The sequence below is a fragment of the Panthera pardus genome, unplaced genomic scaffold, assembly GCF_024362965.1.
Source record: "Panthera pardus isolate Hobbes unplaced genomic scaffold, ASM2436296v1 HiC_scaffold_13, whole genome shotgun sequence".
NCBI lineage: Eukaryota > Metazoa > Chordata > Mammalia > Carnivora > Felidae > Panthera > Panthera pardus.
Genome location: NW_026526688.1, coordinates 102,640,801 through 102,662,225, shown reverse-complemented (window position 1 = coordinate 102,662,225; position 21,425 = coordinate 102,640,801).

Sequence of the window (21,425 nt, the reverse complement as noted above, 5' to 3'; positions counted from 1 at the left end):
GTTATGATCTCATGGTTTATGAGTTCAAGCCTTGCATTGGGTTCTGTGCTGACAGTTCAGAGCCTGGAGCCTGCTTCAGATTCTATGTCTCCCTCTCTCTCTGCCCCTCCCCTGCTCACACTCTGTCTCTCTCTCAAAAATAAACATTTAAAAAGTTAAAAATTAAAAATAAAAATAAATTAAAAATTAAAAAAGCCTGGCTCTCAGGCTGCACCTCTGAAGACAAGGTAATAGGCCTCTTTCACAGAAAGACTAGGTGCCTCAAGCTATTGCCTCCTGCTGTGTGCAAGGTGGTAGCCAATTAAGGACTTTTTCTCTGTTATAGTCCTGTGAGATTTGTGTGCATAAGCCCTACTGTTTTCCAGAGCTAGGAGACCTAGAGGTGTCACTCAGATGGCAGCCACAAAATTCAGGTGCCAGGTGACAGTACAAGCTTGTTTCCACAAGATAAAAATAAGCTAAAGTGAGACAAAGGGATAGTGCAAAGATGGTACCCATAAGGCTCTGTCCCTGGACAGAAAATACTTTTCAGTAGCCCTCTAGGTGTTTGTCAAATTAGATGCCTGACTCTCAGGCCCATACTTTATGTGAAAGTTACTTTTTTGTTTATCTTAAAGTCTGGTTCTATGTAGTCAGCTACCTTTGTGCTGGGCTTGGGGCAGGTGAGTCTGAGTGTCCACACCCCTTCAGAACCATTACTCAGTTTACTTTATCTTGGTGGGTCTCATGGATGTAAGCTCCATTGACTTTTAAATTAAAGGCAGATATTTTTGGTATTCCTCTTTCAGTTGCAGGTGTTAAAAGTTTGGATGCCAGATGTAGGGCTCAAACCCTTTGCTCCTCAAGGAGAAGCTTGGGGTTTTGAGTTCTCTTCCAGTTGTGGTTTGCCTTGCCAGGGGAAGAATTTACATGAGATTGTTTCTCAGGCTCTCCTACCTGATGCAATATGTTTTTATTTCCCATCATTTACTCAGTGCATAGATGTCACTCAGCTAGTTTTGGAGTTTTTTTCAGAGGAAAATTTTCCATATGTCGCTGTATATTTGGTGTGTTCACAGAAGGAAGTGAGTTCAGAATCTTCCTACATTTCCATCTTGAACTGGAATCAAGCAGCTAATATTTATTGCTTATTTACTGTATTAGGCATTTCTGTTGTTTACCAATATTAACTTATCTTCTAAAAAACACAATAAAAGAAATACAGTAATTCTTTTATTTTTCAAACATCATTTTTTAGATGACAAAATTAAGGCCGTGCTTACTCTTATCACCAGTCCTGTTAAATTTCATAATGATGTTCTTAGGTGTAGGTTCATTTTCATCCATTGGGTAGAAACCTGTTAATTTCTTCAAAATGGATATTCCTGTCCTTCAAATCATAGAGTTTTCTTGAATTATATAATGGTTTATTCCCTCTCCTATGTTATTGGTTCACAATGTTGTGATGAAAATTCATCCCTGGTGAATTCAAAATCGCCCCCCCCCCAATACACAAAGGGATAGGAGAGACCAAAGAAAGAGAAGGATCACTTCAGATTCATAAATGGCAGCTTAGGGTACTTGGGTGGCTCAGTGGGTTAAGTGTATGATGTTTGGCTTCAGCTCAGGTCATGATCTTATGGTTCATGTGATTGAGCCCCTTGTCATGGTTTTTTGCTGACAGCACATAGCCTGCTTGAAATTCTCTCTCTCCTCTCTCTCTGCCCCTCTCCCGTGTGTGTGTGTGTGTGTGTGTGTGTGCGCGCGCACGCGCGCGCACACATGCACATGCTCTTTCACTCTCAAACATTAAAAAAAATAAGTGGCAGCTTTAATAAGGACACTTCTATATAGAAGCTTATTTTGGGTGGCTGCAAGATAAGCAGGTCTCCACATCTGCCCACCAGAATCTTGAGTTTATATACAAGACTTAATGGGATTCAATCATGTATACAATTCAGATGGTCTCAAGAGTAAATTACTCTCTAAAGGCTGTGTCCTTGAAATGACTCAGAGTGGGTGAACAATGGGCAACATGTCAATTCCAAGGACCAGGGAGAAAATAATGAACTTCTAATTGCCCAGGTCCAGCTCATGGGTCATCATGTCCTCTTGATGACCTTCTCCAACACTCCACATCTCTTAACTGGCTCTTACAATCTTATATAACCTACCCTTCTGCAATGTGCCCTGAATAGTCAACACACATTTTCATTAGCATAGAGGTGGTTCATTTAGTGGCTATATGGCTGCACTAGAGGCTTATACCTCAGCAACAATGTAGGCCCATGTCAGAGACAACATGGACTATGGTTTTGACTCCTAAAGTCCCCAAAGTAGGTAACAATTATTTTCTTTCAAGAGCCCCACAGTCCAAGCCACTGATTTATTAAATTTCCTAGGTTGAGGGTTAGATCACTCAGAGTATTTATTTGTGTCTTCATGTGATTCAATAAAGATGATACATTAGCAGATTCATCAGGTACAAAAACAGAGCATTCTGCTTGATTACTGGCATAGGTGCCTCCTTGCAAGGAGGTAATAATATCCAAGTTTATCCTATTTTGTAGGACTGTTGGCCAACTTTGTTACCATGGGGTATATTCTTTTCTGTACCCTGGGAAAACCCAGAGTGCAACAATCCATTTACTCAGGTAGAAGACATAGTCAAAGATTTTTGCCACATAACCACTGAGTCCTATTTGAGACTACAAAATACCTGGGTGGTGCAACCAGACAGTGCCAAACCAGTCATCCTTCAGTGTGACAAAATGACTACACAGTTCTGGTGATACACATCTTATTTCCCTGGTACAATTCAGTTGGGTTCTGTTTAGAGTGATTTTTCTGTTGCCAGTACAGAGAGAGGTCCATGAATGCTCAAATGTCCATTTACCCAAGGTAAGTCACATGAGTTCATCCTAAATATGAGTGTAACCACTCGTGGCTCTGATGATGGTATTCTTAGGACCCTGCCAGTCATCAGTTTGATGAGCAGCCTGTGTAGTTTAATTCATAGAAAGAGTGCCTATGCCTACTATTACTGATAGTGTATGCTACACTACAGGTTTGGGGATCAGTTTTGGTAATATGAGATGAATTAAGAGAACTAGTTTTATCTTGTTGTTCCTTAGTATACTGCTTTAGGGCCTTTCAGTCTCCTCCCTGGAGTGCTGATGACCACCATGGCAATCCTGAGTAGCTAAAGAGAGAGGCAGATGCTCACATTCCTAACATTTGGATTGATTCCCTTGCCAGACACATAAGTGGACCCACTATATAATGGTATTTTCATCAGGTGCCCATCCTATGACCAGACACCACAGGTGTCACAGAAGTCTGAGTTCAAAAAGACATTATTTTAAATTTTATTACAAAAAAATTAATGTTTATTTTTAAGAGAGAGAGAGACAGAATAAAAGTGGGATAGGGGCAGAGAGAGAGAGGGAGACACAGAATCTGAAGTAGGCTCCAGGCTGTGGGCTGTTAGCACAGAGCCCAACATGGGCTTGAAGCTACGGGCCATGAAATCATGACCTGAGCTAAAGACATTTAACAGGAGCTTGTATGGAAAACTCTTTGCCTTCTCTAGGAATTTCACTTGTTGGATCCTTAGGTATTAATGTGGCTTCAGCCTTAGGAAAGCTTTTATCTTTTCCAGGCTTCACCTGGTTGTGCATTCCATACATGTTGGCTGGGGAGGCAGCATTTTCAGTCATAAGAAGATGGGCTGGAGCGTGGGATATACCAGACCAGGACTCTCACTTTTTCCCCTCTTTCAGTGGTGTGTATTCCATTCCAGGTATAGTGTTTCAACCAGTTTGGATTGTAGTAAACAATGGGATCCCAGTGAAGATTGAATAGTCACCTCTCACTTCTGGGTATGAAGTAACTCAGTCATCCTGGTGGGATACTTCACTGCAAATTCCAGTAAGTAGCATCGTTCCCAGACATGGTGTTCTTATCAGCATAGTACATTGATCCACCGTGGGAATCAGGGCAATGGCTTTCTCCTGCATATTCCATTCTTTTATGGAATTGGATGTTTTGGAAGGGGTCCCCAAGCTTTCATATGGGGAAACTTTCTCTACTGGTCCATCATTCCAATGTATTGAAGCCTGGGGTAATACTTTAGTCTAACCAGTCAATGTGGTTTTACTTGTTAGTAATGTAATCTGGTACTTTAATATTTCATTCTTTCTTTCTCTCTCTACCAATGCTGCTACTTGTGCACTATAGGAGACATAGAACTTCCGTTCAATGTCCTCATTTTTCTGCCCAGTCTTTCACATAATAACTTAAAAATGTAACATCTGATCACTCTCTATTCAATAAGCATACATGATACTCAGGTTTTCTCTTCCCTTAATGCCAGGTTCCTGGATGTGTGACAACAAGGGAAGGTTTGGGTTGGACCAAAGTGTTCACAGAAACCAAGGCATTTTTAGAAGGCTCAAAAGTAAGGGGGCCAATGTAAGAAAATTGCCGATTTCTCACCAAATGGGAACTCAGGAGAATGGCCCAAGACTTCTTTGGCAGTGACCCTAGATGATGTTTGTAATACATAGGACATGTTACTGCATTACCAAGTCATGATATTTCTTTTTTCTTTTCTTTTTAACACCTTAACTGATTTTTTTCCAGTTTTACTTACACAGTGATGTATGTCAATTATATTTAAGTTTAAGGTACACAGCATAATGATTTGACTTACATATATTATAAAATGATTATCACTATAATTTAGTTAGCATTTATCATCTCATAAATACAAAAAAAAAGAAATCTAAAAGGTAAAAAAATATTTTTTCCTTGTAATGAAAACTCAGGATTTACTCTTTAAATAATTTCCGTGTGTGTGTGTGTGTGTGTGTGTGTGTGTGTGTGTATCATGTAGCAGTATTAACTATAGTCATCATGCTGTACATTATATCCCTAGTAATTACCTTGTAACTAGAAGTATCTTTGACCATGTAACTCCTATCATTCCCCTCCCCTGCCCACTGTCTCTTGTAATCACAAATTAGATCCCCTTTCCTCTGAGTGTATTTTGGTTTGTTTCTGGATATCACATATGTGAGACCATATAGTATTTGTCTTTCTCTGTCTACCTTATTTCACTTCGATTAATGCCCTCAAGGAGTATCCATGTTACTGCAAATGGTAGGATTTCTTCAGTTTTTATGGCTGAAAAAATATTCCTGTGTGTATATAATATATACCACAAGTTGCATATTTACTTATCCATTGATGGACACTTAGGTTGTTTCCATATCTTGGTTATTGTAAAAAAAATTCTGCTATAAACACTGAGTCATTTTTGAGTTTGTATTTGTTTTCTTTGAATATATTCCCAGAAGTGGAATTGCTGGGTAACATGGTAGTTATATTTTTTAAATTTTTTGGATTCTCCACACTGTTTCCCATAGTGCTGTACCAGTTTACAATTCCAGCAATAGTGCACAAAGATTTCCTATTTTCCACATCCTCACCAGCATTTGTTACCTATTTTTGATGATAGCCATTATAACAGTTATGAGGTAATCTCATTACAGTTGTGATTTGTATTTCCATGACTAGTGATGTTAAGCATCTTGTCATGTACCAGTTTGCTTCTGGCATATCTTCTTTGGAAAAATGTTTATTAATGTTTGCCCATTTTTAAGTTGGATTATTTGGGGTTTTTTGCTTACTGAATTATGAGCTTTATATTTTGGATATTAATTTCTTATCAGATAAATCATTTCTGAAAAATTTCCTCCCATTATATGGTTTGCTTTTTCATTTTGTTGTTTTCTTTCCCATGTAGAAGCTTTCTATTTTTTTTTTTAATATATGAAATTTATTGTCAAATTGGTTTCCATACAACACCCAGTGCTCATCCCAAAAGGTGCCCTCCTCAATACCCATCACCCACCCTCCCCTCCCTCCCACCTCCCATCAACCCTCAGTTTGTTCTCAGTTTTTAACTTTCTATTTTGAAATAGACCTCCTTGCTTATTTTTTTATTTTGTTGCTTGTGCTTCAGGTGTCCTGTCCAAAGTGTCCTTATCAACACTCATGTCAAAGAGATTTTGTCCTATATTATCTTCTAGGAGTTTCATGATTTCAGGCCTTACACTTAAGTCTTTAATATATTTTAAGTTAATCTTTGTGAGTGGTACATGATAGGGGGTTCAGCTTTTTAAAAAAAAAAAAGTTTATTCATTTTGAGAGAGAGCGCTAAGGAGGGAACACGCATTAGCGGGGGAGGGGTAGAGAGAGCTGGAGACAGGATCCAAAGCCAGGCTCTGCGCTGACAGCAGGAAGCCAGATGTGGGGATCATACTCACAAACTGTGAGATCATGACCTCGCTGAAGTTGGACACTCAACTGAGCCATCTAGGTGACCTCATAGGGGCCTAGCTTTAATTTTTTACATGTGGATATCTAATTTTCTTAGTGCCTGTTTATTGAAGAGAATACCTTTTCTCCACTGAATATTCTTGGCTCCCTTGTCAGATATTAGTTGACTATATATCCTTGGGTTTATTTCTGTGTTTTTTATTCTCTTCCTTTTCATTTATATATATATATATATATATATATATATATATATATATATATATATGTGTGTGTGTGTGTGTGTGTGTGTGTGTATATATATATATATATATATATATATATATACACACACATATATATTTTTTTTGGGGGGGGGTCCTCTTTTTTCCTTTGTTAGTCTAGCTAAAGGCTTGTTAATCTTTTTTTTAAATGTTTATTTATTTTTAGAGAGAGAGTCTGTATATGCATATGCATGCATACACATGCATGGGACAGAGAGAGAGGGAGAAAGAGAAACCCAAGCAGGCTTCATTCCAGTGCAAATCTCCATGTGAGACTCTATCTCACAACTGTGAGATCATGGCCTGAGCTGAAATCAAGAGTCCGCCACTTAAACAGCTGAGCCACCCAGGCACCCCAGTTTGTTATCTTTTCTATTGTTTTCTTGTTCTCTATTTCATTTGTTTCTTCTCTAATCTTTATTAGTTTCTTTCTCATGATAACTTTGACCCCAGTTTGTTCTTCTTTTCCTAGTTCCTTAAGGGTAAAGTTACATGTTGACTTAAGATCTTTTTTGTTACTTAATGTAACATTTATTACTATAAATTTCCCTCTTAGAATTGTTTTTGTGGCACCATGTAAGTTTTGGTATATTGTGTTTCCATTCTTGTTTTTCTCAAGTTATTTTTTTAAAGTTCCTATTTAGTTTCTTCTTTGATCCATTGGTTGTCCTGGAGAGTGTTGTTTAATTTCCATATATTCATGAATTTTTCAGTTTTCCTCTTGTTATTGATTTCTAATTTTATACCATTATGGTCTGAGAAGATATTTCACATGATTTTAGTCTTTTTGAATTTGCTAAAACTTGTTTTGTGGTCTAACATATGGTCTATTCTGGAAAATGTTTTATGTGTGCTTTAAAAATGTGTATTCTGCAATGGAGTGCTACGTGGCAATGAGAAAGAATGAAATATGGCCCTTTGTAGCAACATGGATGGAACTGGAGAGTGTGATGCTAAGTGAAATAAGCCATACAGAGAAAGACAGATACCATATGGTTTCACTCTTATGTGGATCCTGAGAAACTTAACAGAAATCCATGGGGGAGGGGAAGGAAAAAAAAAAAAAGGTTAGAGTGGAAGAGAGCCACAGCATAAGAGACTGTTAAAAACTGAGAACAAACTGAGGGTTGATGGGGGGTGGGAGGGAGGGGAGGGTGCGTGATGGGTATTGAGGAGGGCACCTTTTGGGATGAGCACTGGGTGTTGTATGGAAACCAATTTGACAATAAACTTCATATACTGAAAAAAAAAGAAACAGAATATTAGCATGAAAAAAATGTGTATTCTGTTGTTGAGTAGAATGTTCTGTATATATCTCATAGGTTCATTATGCTATAGTGCTGTTGAAATCACTGTTTTCTCAGTGATTTGCTGTGTGGATGATCTATCTGTTGTTACTAGTGAGGTAGTAAAGTCCCCAAATATTGTTTATTGTATTACTTGTTTATTTCCCCTTTTAGCTCTATTAGTTTTTATGTATTTAGATAATCTCATGTTAGGTGCATAAGTCTTCACAATGGTTATATCATCTTCATAAATTGACCCTTTTATTAATATATAATGCTCTTTGTCTTTTTATTTTAAGGACTATTTTGTCTGGTGTAAATATAGCTACTCCTTCTTTATATTAGTTACCATTTGCTTGAAATATCTTTTTCCATCCCTTTATTTAGTCTGTGTCTTTAAAGCTAAGGTGAGTCTCTTATAGTTAGCATATTATTGGATTTCATTTTTTTATCTGTTCATTCTGTCTTTTGATTACAGAATGAATGTGTTTACTTTTAAAGTAATTGTTTAGTAAGGACTTAGTGCCATTTTGTTGTTTTCTGGTTGTTTTGCAAGTCATGGTATTTCAAGAACAATCCAGCACTCTTGGCTATACACCATTCCACCCAGGCACTATTACTGCTCTTTCTATACAACCAATGCTTGTAGGGCATCAATGTCCTGATTGTCAGGGGCTATGTTAGTACCTTAGCTGGGAAGTGAAAAACAGGACCGCCTTGGGTTCTTGCAGGCCAACCCAGATGTCTTTTCATATATCCTGACCCCATAAGTGTTTGTTCATAATTATCTCTTTCTTCCCATTATCCAAGCCATACAGTTAATCCTTTCAGTACAGCCTTATTGTCAGTGTGAAGGGATAATGACCAGGACTTCTGAGCTATTCCCAGCCAAACTGCTCCGAGTTCAGACTACTGGCTATTGCAGTTTGTTCCTTTCTCCATTCAAATGGTGCCAGAGTTGGGCAGAATAGCAACTGCAGTCCCTGTGGGTGGGTTGTGCTAACTAGACCCATCTGCATGCCAGGCATCAGTGGGAATTCCCTTTACTCCCTTTCTAGAGGCCACAGGAGCCACCACAGAAACAGGAGTGAGGGTATTTGGAGGATCTATATGTTTCAAAGCCTAGTGACACCCACATTTCTGGAGATAGTGGACTAGAAGACAGAGTGCTCCTCTGCTGCAAGTAGGCATGCCACTTAGAGTGGGAGTTTGAGCCATGGCAGGTGTGAGTCAATGGAACATATTTTCAGTCCATACCTTCACAGGAAGAGAAATTCTTTTACAATAGGCTGTTTCTTCAAGATATCTGGTCATATCTGATTCTACGCACATTCTCAAATATGGCATTATTGTCAAAGCTTTGGTAGTGTAACAAGTGTCTCCAATTGTGTCCTGTTAGAAAGACAAGAGATTCTTACTGAACCTATAAAAATAACTATATTGCCACAAAAGTAAAAGTACTCACTAAGAATAGCCAAATTCAGGACAGATGAGATAGGGAGAAAAAGATATGTTTCATTTTTGTTCGCAAATGTATATGTTAACAGATTGCTGATAGCTTAACAAAAGAAAAATATGTTCATGAGTCAGGAAAAATCAAAAATAAAAGATGCTTTCCAAAATGTTTTCTATTTATTTTTCCCAGATCCATCAGAAATACAACTATCTATGGCAGCTATAGCTTTACAAAATGTATTTCTTAAATGAGACCTGTAAGTCAAAATTATTCCTTGAGCCATGGGCTCCATAATGGATGTTGTGTTATCAGGAATGAAAACATTAATCTCGGAGAGAGGTTGGAAGATGGCGGCGTAGGAGGACGCTGGGCTCACCGCGCGTCCTGCTGATCACTTAGATTCCACCTACACCTGCCTAAATAACCCAGAAAACCGCCAGAGGATTAGCAGAATGGAGTCTCCGGAGCCAAGCGCAGACTAGAGGCCCAGGGAAGAGGGTAGGAAGGGCGGCGAGGTGGTGCGCGCTCCACGGACTGGCGGGAGGGAGCTGGGGTGGAGGGGCAGCCTGCCGGCCAAGCAGAGCCCCCGAGTCTGGCTGGCAAAAGCGGAGGGGCCGGACAGACTGTGTTCCCACAGCAAGCGCGACTTAGCGTCTGGGAGGTCATAAGTTAACAGCTCTGCTTGAAAGCGGGAAGGCTGGAGGACAAAGGGAGGGAGAGTTGCTGAGCCCCCGGAAGACAGAGCTCAGTTTGGCGGGGAACAAAGGCGCTCGCCAGGGCCATCTCCCTCACCCATCCCCCAGCCAAACTCCCAAAAGGAACCAGTCCCTGCCAGGGAACTTGCTCGCTCCGCGCAAACACCCAACTCTGTGCTTCTGTGGAGCCAAACCTCCGGCAGTGGATCTGACTCCCTCCCGCTGCCACAGGGCCCCTCCTGAAGTGGATCACCTAAGGAGAAGTGAGCTAAGCCTGTCCCTCCTGCCCCCGTGCACCTTGCCTACCCACCCCAGCTAATACGCCAGATCCCCAGCACCACAAGCCTGGCAGTGTGCAAGTAGCCCAGGCGGCCACGCCACCCCACAGTGAATCCCACCCCTAGGAGAGGGGAAGAGAAGGCACACACCAGTCTGACTGTGGCCCCAGCAGTGGGCTGGGGGCAGACATCAGGCCTGACTGCGGCCCCACCCACCAACTCCAGTTATACACCACAGCACGGGGGAAGTGCCCTGCAGGTCCTCACCACTCCAGGGACTATCCAAAATGACCAAACGGAAGAATTCCCCTCAGAAGAATCTCCAGGAAATAACAACAGCTAATGAACTGATCAAAAAGGATTTAAATAATATAACAGAAAGTGAATTTAGAATAATAGTCATAAAATTAATCGCTGGGCTTGAAAACAGTATAGAGGACAGCAGAGAATCTCTTGCCACAGAGATCAAGGGACTAAGGAACAGTCACGAGGAGCTGAAAAGCACTTTAAATGAAATGCAAAACAAAATGGAAACGACGACGGCTCGGATTGAAGAGGCAGAGGAGAGAATAGGTGAACTAGAAGATAAAGTTATGGAAAAAGAGGAAGCTGAGAGAAAGAGAGATAAAAAAATCCAGGAGTATGAGGGAAAAATTAGAGAACTAAGTGATACACTAAAAAGAAATAATATACGCATAATTGGTATCCCAGAGGAGGAAGAGAGAGGGAAAGGTGCTGAAGGGGTACTTGAAGAAATTATAGCTGAGAACTTCCCTGAACTGGGAAAGGAAAAAGGCATTGAAATCCAAGAGGCACAGAGAACTCCCTTCAGACGTAACTTGAATCGATCTTCTGCACGACATATCATAGTGAAACTGGCAAAATACAAGGATAAAGAGAAAATTCTGAAAGCAGCAAGGGATAAACGTGCCCTCACATATAAAGGGAGACCTATAAGACTCGTGACTGATCTCTCTTTTGAAACTAGGCAGGCCAGAAAGGACTGGCACGATATCTTCAATGTGCTAAACAGAAAAAATATGCAGCCGAGAATCCTTTATCCAGCAAGTCTGTCATTTAGAATAGAAGGAGAGATAAAGGTCTTCCCAAACAAACAAAAACTGAAGGAATTCGTCACCACTAAACCAGCCCTACAAGAGATCCTGAGGGGGATCCTGTGAGACAAAGTACCAGAGACATCACTACAAGCATAAATCATACAGACATCACAATGACTCTAAATCCGTATCTTTCTATAATAACACTGAATGTAAATGGATTAAATGCGCCAACCAAAAGACATAGGATATCAGAATGGATAAAAAAACAAGACCCATCTATTTGCTGTCTACAAGAGACTCATTTTAGATCTGAGGACACCTTTAGATTGAGAGTGAGGGGATGGAGAACTATTTATCATGCTACTGGAAGCCAAAAGAAAGCTGGAGTAGCCATACTTATATCAGACAAACTAGACTTTAAATTAAAGGCTATAACAAGAGATGAAGAAGGGCATTATATAATAATTACAGGGTCTATCCATCAGGAAGAGCTAACAATTATAAATGTCTATGCACCGAATACCGGAGCCCCCAGATATATAAAACAATTACTCACAAACATAAGCAACCTTATTGATGAGAATGTGGTCATTGCAGGGGACTTTAACACTCCACTTACAGGAATGGATAGATCATCTAGACACACGGTCAATAAAGAAACAAGGGCCCTGAATGATACATTGGATCAGATGGACTTGACAGATCTATTTAGAACTCTGCATCCCAAAGCAACAGAATATACTTTCTTCTCGAGTGCACATGGAACATTCTCCAAGATAGATCATATACTGGGTCACAAAACAGCCCTTCATAAGTTCACAAGAATTGAAATTATACCATGCATACTTTCAGACCACAATGCTATGAAGCTTGAAATCAACCACAGGAAAAAGTCTGGAAAACCTCCAAAAGCATGGAGGTTAAAGAACACCCTACTAACGAATGAGTGGGTCAACCAGGCAATTAGAGAAGAAATTAAAAAATATATGGAAACAAAGGAAAATGAAAATACAACAATCCAAACGCTTTGGGACGCAGCGAAGGCAGTCCTGAGAGGAAAATACATTGCAATCCAGGCCTATCTCAAGAAACAAGAAAAATCCCAAATACAAAATCTAACAGCACACCTAAAGGAAATAGAAGCAGAACAGCAAAGGCAGCCTAAACCCAGCAGAAGAAGAGAAATAATAAAGATCAGAGCAGAAATAAACAATATAGAATCTAAAAAAACTGTAGCGCCCTTTTTTTTCTTGATAAGTCTGCTTAAAATTTGTCAATTTTGTTGATATTTATTTATTTTTATTATATTTATTATTTATTTTTGAGAGAGACAGAGAGAGAGTGAGACACAGAATCTGAAGCAGGATCCAGAATCTGAGCACTCAACACAGAGCCCAACGGGGGGCTCGAACTCACAAACCACAAGATCATGACCTGAGCCAAAGTCAGACGCTTAATCAACTGAGCCACCCAGGTGCCTCTGTTGATATTTTTAAAGAACTAGATATTGATTTCACTCCTATTTTCTATTGTTTTCATAGTCTTTATTTCATTTATTCTTGCTCAGATCTTATTTTGCTTCCTTCAACTACTAACTTTGGGGTTTAATTTTTTTCTCATTCCTTTATGAGATTAGATTGTTTATTTGAGTTTTTTTTTTTTCTTGAGGTAGTAATTTTCCTCTGAGAACTGCTTTTGCTGAGTTCCAAAGATTTTGCATTTATGTTTTCATTTTCCTCTATGTAGTTTTGAAAATTTCTTCTTTGATTTCTTTATTGACCTTTTAGTTGTTTAGTAGCATGTTGTTTAACCTCTTTGTATTCAAGTTTTTTCTTGTAATTAATATATAGTTTTATACCCTTGTAGTGGAAGAGAAGTTTGATAGGATTTCAATCTTCTTAAATTTAATTAGACTTGTTTTGCAGGCTAACGTGTGATCTATCCTAGATAATATTCCATGTGCACTGGAAAAAAATGTGTATTCTGCTGTTTGTGGATGGAATGTACTGTATATATCTGTTAAGTCCTTCTTGTTTAATGTTTTATTTCAAAGACACTGGTCCCTTATTGATCTTCTGCCTGATCTATCCATGATATAAATGGAGTGCTTAAGTTCAATGCTATTATAATTTATTTCCCTATATATGTTAATATATGCTTTATATATTTAGGTGCTCTAATGTTGGATACACACACACACACACACACACACACACACTTATTGAGTCAACCCTTTATTATTATGTAAGGCCTTCCTTTGTCTCTCATTAGTCACAATAGACTTAAAAACAAAGGCTCAGATATAATATAAATTTAGCAATTTGAGGTTTATCCTGGTTTTTGTTGGCATGGAACATCTCTTTCCATTCCTTCACTTTCAGTCTTTATGTGTCCTTATATGTAAAGTGAATCTCTTGCAGGCAGCATATAGATGCGTCTTGTTTTTCCATCCATTCTGTTGCCCTATCTCCTTTGATTGGAACAATTAGACCAAGTAAGAGTAAGTATTGATAGGTATGTCCTTACTGCCATTTTGTTAATTGATTTCTGGCTGTTTTGTAGTTCTCTGTTCCTTTCTTCTTATTTTGCTTTATTTCCTTGTGGTTGATAACTTTCTATAATGCTATGTTTAGCTTTCTTCTTATTTTTTGTGTATCTGTTATACATTTTAGGTTTGTGGATACCATGATATATAACATCCTAAGCATATAGCAGTCTATATTGTCAATGATCATTTAAGTTTGAACACATTCTAAAAGCTCTTCATGTTTACTCTTCCTCTCCATGTTTTATGTATATGTTATATTTTCATCTTTTTATTTTGTGAAACAAATTTTGAAGATATTTAGTTGAGATTTGTCTTTCATTTGTAACATATGCCTCTTTCATTTTGCTTGACTTCGTGTTGATTTTGATGAATTGGAACAACTACTCCTACACTTGAAGGAATGGTATTGTGTATGGTTGTTCCCTGTATAGATTGTGTGCCTGGTGACTTTGGCTGGCTGCTTGGATCTGTGTCTTTTATGGGCTGAGGGTCCCAGGGTGCTCTGTATTGGGCCCACCATGATTGGATGGCCTGATCTAAAGCGGGTGTAGGCTAGGTGGTCCTGGGCTCTCCACAGAGTGGATGCCCTGGCAGGACAGATGAAGCTGAAATGGATGCAAGCTGGGAGTGGGGATCCTAGGGTTCTCCACACAGAGAGTTTTCTGGCAGGAAAGTTGAAGCAAAGGCAGGCATGGGCCAGGGGTGCCTTAGCAACCCACTGGAACCAAAGTGGTATACATCTGGAGTGTTCTGCGGTGTTTTGCAGTATTCTTCAGCAAGATAGCTCCACTGTAGTGAGCAATGACCCAGGGTGTCCCAGTGTATGCCACACCAGGGGCATCTTGCTAGAATGGCTGGGGCTGGTGTGGTCTATGGCCCAAGAACTGATAAAGTAGGTCAGCCAGGGTGCCTGAACCCTGTTCCTGTTTATTTTATCAAGGTGGAGGGGGAATGTAAACCTTGGCATTAGTCAGCCCCTCTAACCCAGAGATACAGCAGTTCCCCCATTATTTGGTGGAATTGTAGGTCTGTATTGTTTATGTCCTAACTGCTCTTTTAACCTATGGGGTTTCTTTCCCTATGTCATAGGGTGTTTGTGGCTAGAGGCCCAGTGTTCACTGAAGTGGCTGAGTGGCTATTGCACTGCACTCTGCTCCCATCTATGCTATTAAGGTGAAAAGGGGAAAGTATACAGTGGTGCTTGCCAGCCCCTCCAACCCAGAGAGTTCCAGCAGCTCCCCTGAAATTTGTCAGGGTTTTAGGATTTGTTTCTTTATATTCTAGGTGCCCTTTAAAGCCACAGCTTTTTTTTTTTTTCTGGCCCTAGATCAGGTGAATCTACTCAGCTTCTCTGTAGTATGCCTCTCTACTATAGTTTACTGTGAGAGGGTGGGGGGTTCTCTTACTATGTTTTTGTGTCTGTTGCCATTATCTATGTGGTCTGTGTGTGTGTGAATGTGTGGACACTGCTCAGTCAGCCCTCAGTTCATTTGGAGGAATTTATTCTATAGATTTGCTATGTCCATGGAAGGCTTTATTGCAGGGTCTTCCTACATTGCTGTCTTGGACCAGAACTCACTAGCAACTTTTTAATAAGGTTCTGAAATTTTGATCCCTTTAGAGGGTTGTTATAACATCATTTTTTTTGCTCATTCCTAGCTAATTTGGAGTCTTTGAGTAGGAAACAGGTGGCTAACACGAAAAGTCACCATTAAAATTTTCCGATGTCTAATTTGGAATTCTGCAAACACTATTTTGCTTCTCTAGGGGCCAAACGGCACTCAGTTCACTTCTATTAACTTTTCATGCTTTTTAATCTTCATTAAAATGGAGCTAAAAATAACTACAGAAAACATGCTTAGAAGGAACTCTTATAAATCCTATTGTGTACAAAAGTGCTAGAAACAAAGGTGGAATAAAAGAACTTTATTCCTTTCTTTAAATATAGTATTTAGAATTTCTTCATTACTATTATTTTATCTGTTAGTATCCTTAAAGATGTACACACATATTTGGAACTTTACACTAAGCATATATATGATCATATTGAACATACATTTTTTTTTAAACGTTTATTTATTTTTGACAGAGACAGAGCATGAACGGGGGAGGGTCAGAGAGAGGGAGACACAGAATCCGAAACAGGCTCCAGGCTCTGAGCTGTCAGCACAGAGCCCTATGCGGGGCTCGAACTCACAGACCACGAGATCATGACCTGAGCCGAAGTCGGACGCTCAACCGACCGAGCCACCCAGGCGCCCCTTGAACATACATTTTAATGCCTCCTCCTACCTGTTCTGTTTGACTTTGATTTCTCCTTTCTACTTCCTCCACTCTCCTTTAATAAGTCTCTCCCATCCCTATAATCTACATTAACTTCTAAACTTTTCCACATTTTCTCTATGTTTATGGATGCAGTGATTTTTATTGTCCTTTCTTTTAAAAGATGAGATCACATTGCATACAACTTCGCACATGTTGCTTTGCTTACCAGTAACTCATGGACAATCCTCCAAACACACAATTGTATGAGATCTATATATTTAATGGCTACGTTATATAATACTGTGTCTGATAATTATTTAACCACTTGTGGGTATTCATTTTATTTCTCATTTTTTTGTCAAGATGAACAATGCCTCAGTAAACATCTTTGTACATATAGATGTGCTTTAACACTGGTTGATTAAAATAAGGTAGAGTGCTAGGAATGGGATTGCTGAATCAAAACCTAGATGGAGTCTAAATAGAATAGATAGTGCTAAATGGCTTTTTAAAAGAGTTTTACAGGGTACCTGGGTGGCTCAGTCAGTTAATCATCCAACTTCAGCTCAGGTCATGATCTCGCAGTTCATGAGTTTCACCCCATGACAGACTCTGTGCTGACAGCTCAGAGACTGAAGCCTGCTTCAGATTCTGTCTCTCTCTCTCTCTCACTTAAAAATAAACATTAAAAACATTTTTTAGAGTATCACAACACAATTTCCTCAGCAATTAAAGATATCTTTCTTCCAACTCTCTACTAGCAGCTTTATTACATTTAAATTTTTATCAGTCTGATGGATGTAAAGTGATAGTTTGCTATCAATTTATTCTGTATATTCCTAACTATCATTTTTCACACGCAGACACACACATAACTTGGCCATTTTGATTAGCTGTTCTGGATGGTTTGCCTATTTTTTTCTTCATATTATTTGGAGACTTCATGTATCGATTTGCAATAAGCATAATGTATAATATACATATTAACTCTCTGGTTCTACATATATTAAAATATTTTTTCCAAGTATATTGTTTTGATTTATTTTTTACTTTCATAATATAATTTGTTGTCAAGTTGGCTAACATACAGTGTACAGAGTGCTCTTGATTTTGGAGGTAGTTTCCTGTGATTCACTGCTTATATACAACACCCAGTGCTCATCCCAACAAGTGCCATCCTCAGTGCCCATCACCCATTTTCCCCTCTCCCCCACCCTCCCATCAACCTTCAGTTTGTTCTTTGTATTTAAGAGTCTGTTATGGTTTGCCTCCCTCTCTGTTTGAAACTATTTTTTCCCCTTCCCTTTCCCCATGGTCTTCTGTTAAGTTTATCACATATGAGTGAAAACATATGATACCTGTCTTTCTCTGACTGACTTATTTCACTTAGCATAATACCTTCCAGTTCCATCCACATTGCTGCAAATGGCAGGATTTCATTCTTTCTCTTTGCTAAGTAGTATTCCATTGCATTTATAAATCACATCTTCTTTATCCATTCATCAGTTGATGGACATTTAGGCTCTTTCCATAATTGGGCTATTGTTGAAAGCATTGCCATAAACATTGGGGTACATGTGCCCCAATGCAGCACTCCTGTACCCTTTGAATAAATTCCTAGTAGTTCTATTGCTGGGTTGTAGGGTAGTTCTATTTTTAATTTTTTGAGGAAACTCCACACTGTTTTCCAGAGTGGATGCACCAGCATGCATTCCCACAGCAGTGCAAGAGGGTTCGCATTTCTCTACATGCTCACCAGCATCTGTTGTTTCTGAGTTAATTTTACCCACTCTGACTGGTATGAGGTGCTATTTCGGTGGTTTCAATTTATATTCCCCTGATGATGAGTGATGTTGAACATCTTTTCATGTGTCTGTTGGCCATCTGGATGTCTTCTTTAGAAAAGTGTCTATTCATGTCTTGTGCCCATTTTTTCACTGGATTATTTGTTTTTTGGCTGTTGAGTTTGGTAAGTTCTTTTATCTGATATGCCATTTGCAAATATCTTTTCCCATTCCATCAGTTGCCTTTTAGTTTTGTTGATTGTTTCCTTTGCTGTAAAGAAGCTTTTAATGAGATACCAATAGTTCAATTTTATTTCCCTTGTTTTGGAGAGGTGTCAAGCACTAAATTGCTGTGGCTGAGGTCAAAGACGTTGTCACCTGTTTTCTTCTCTACGGTTTTGATGGTTTCCTGTCTCACATTTAGGTCTTTCACCCATTTTGAGTTTATTTTTGTGCCTGGTGTAAGAAAGTGGTCAAGTTTCATTCTTCTGCAAGTTGCAGTCCTATTCTCCCAGCACCATTTTCTAAAGAGACTTTTTCCAATGGATACTCTTTCCTCCTTTGTCAAATATTAGTTGGCCATACATTTGTGGGTCCAATTCTTGTTTCTCTATTCTATTCCATTGGTCTATGTGTCTGTTTTTGTGCCAATACCATACTATCTAAAGTCTGGGTTTGTGATACCTCCTGCTTTGGTTTTCTTTTTCAAAATTACTTTGGCTATTTGGGGTCTTTTATAGTTCCATACAAATTTTAGGATTATTTGTTCTAGCTTTGAGAAGAATGTCAGTACAATTTTGATTGGGATTGCACTGAATGTGTAGATTGCTTTGGGTAGTATTGACATTTTAACAATATTTGCTCTTCCAATCCATGAGCATGGAATGTTTTTCCACTTCTTTGTGTCGTCTTCGTCATTTACATCTTTGGTTAGGTTTATTCCTAGGTATTTTATGGTTCTTGGTGCAATTGTAAATGGAATCAATTTCTTGATTTCTCTTTCTGTTGCTTCATCATTGGTGTATAGGAGTGCAACTGGTTTCTCACATTGATTTTGTACTCTGAGACTTTGCTTAATTCATGTATCAGTTCTGGGAATCTTTTGGTGGAGTCTTCGGGTGTTCCATGTACAGTATCATGTCATCTGCAAAAAGTGAAAGTTTAACTTCTTCACCAATTTGGATGCCTTTTTTTTTGTTTTTGTTGTTGTCTGATTGCTGAAGCTAGGGTTTCCAACACTATGTTAAATAACAGTGGTGAGAATGGACATACATTCCTGTTGTGTTCCTGATCTCAGTGGGGAAAGCTCTCAGTTTTTCCTCATTGAAGATGATACTAGCTGAAGGCTTTTCATATATGGGCTTTTATGATGTTAAGGTATATTCCTTCTGAATATATCCTGACTCTTGAGCGCTTTTATCAAGAAAGGATGCTACATTTTGTCAAACATTTTTTCTGCATTTATTGAGAGGACCATGTGGTTTTCATTCTTTTTTTATTATTAATGGGATGTATCAGATTGGTTGATTTGTGGATATTGAACCAGCTCTGCATCCTATGAATAAATCCCACTTGATTCTGGTAAATAATTCTTTCAACGTGTTGTTGGATCCAATTTGCTAGTATCCTGTTGAGAATTTTTGCATCCATGTTCATCAGGGAAATTTGTCTGTAGTTCTCCTTTTTTAGTGGGGTCTTTGTCTTGTTTTAGAATCAAGGTATTGCTGGCCTCATAGAATAAAATACAAAATATTCTAAGAGTTCTCATTGACTGTTTTTCCTCTATCAATTCTCTATAATTCCAAATTCATATTCACATACTATAAATACATATATACATATATAACTATATATGCAGGTATATATATACATATGTGTGCATATATATACAAATATATATTTGTGTACGCATATACACCCGAATTTTCTAGAATTGAAGAAAGGTGTGGATCTTCTTACTGAAAGATAACCTAAAATAAGAGTAAGATACATAATAACCAATTTTATCTGGGTTTATTGCAGTAAAAACGCAGAACTCTAACATAACAAGAAAAATTTTAAAAACAGCCCCAAAGAAAAATCTGGTTACCTACAAAAGTCTTATTACTAACAAATAACTATTAGACTGTCACCAAATTTGCTATCAGCAACAATAGTTGTCCAAAAACAGTGGAAGAGTTTTAAAGTGCTGAAAAAAATAGCCATCAATCTGGAATTCTATGCCTGGATAAAGTATCAACCAAGAACAATGGCAAAGATGTTTTCAGACAAAAATTCAGAACATTCACCATTCACCCAATTTCACCACAATTATAAATAAATGATTTTTTTTAGTAAAATGGAAAATGAAGCAAGAAGGGAGCTATGTACAAGAAGCAACAATGATCAAAGACATTTTAAAACATGTTAATTAAGGCTAAGTGAGCATCCACTGGAAGATGATGATTCTAGTGGTAGGGCATTAAAACAAGGTAGAACTAAAATATTATTCATCAATAGCCTCATAGATGGGAGAGAAAATTGAAGTGAAAATTTCTAATATCCTTGAGTTATTCAAGAGACTATAGATATTGGTTAATTTTAAACTTTAGGTAAATGTGCATGCTAAAGAATCTCAGAGTAGCTCCTAAAAATAAAAAATGGAATTGTATAACTTTATACAATTGTGGGGGGAAATATTATTAGCTAATAGTACACAGGAAAGGGAAAAATGTGAATAGAAATTTGCAAAGAAAAAAAAAAAGATAAGATACAAGGTATCTTGTAAAACAAGAGAGACCCACCTAAATTAAAATAGAGGGGGAACAATTAAAGAACAAAAAAAATGGAAAAGCTGTAGTAGGCAACTATTAACCAAAATATGCTAGTGAATTAATATTAAACAAAACAGTCTTTAAGGAAAAAAACTATTATTGAATTTGGGGTGAACAGATTCCAACATGCCCCCCTACCATGATCCCTGCCTCCTAATGTCTACATCTTTGTGTATTCATTCCCTTCTATGTAGATGGGACCTGTGAGTTGCTTCTAATAAATAGAATAAGAGTGAAGGGATATTATACTCTTGATCATTACCATTATGTAAGAGTCCAACATACTATTTAACTCATTCTAGAGATTCTCTCTGCCAGCTTGCTAAATTAAGAAGCTATGTAAATGTGGGGTGGAGGTGGGGGAAGAAGCCTTGTAGGAAGTCTTCATGACAAGGACTGTGATCAGCCTTTAAGAACTGCTGGCAGCCTCTAGCCAACAGCCAGAAAGAAATCAAGTTCTTCATACCTGTAACTACAAAGGAATGAATTCTTCTAACAACATGAGTGGGATTGAAAGCATATTTTTCCACAATCAAGCCTCTAGAGGATAATTTATCCTGGTTAACACCTTTACTACAGCCTCATGAGATCCTAAGTAGAGAACTCAACTAAGTCATGCCAAACTTCTCACCCACAGAAGCTGTGAGTCAAAAAA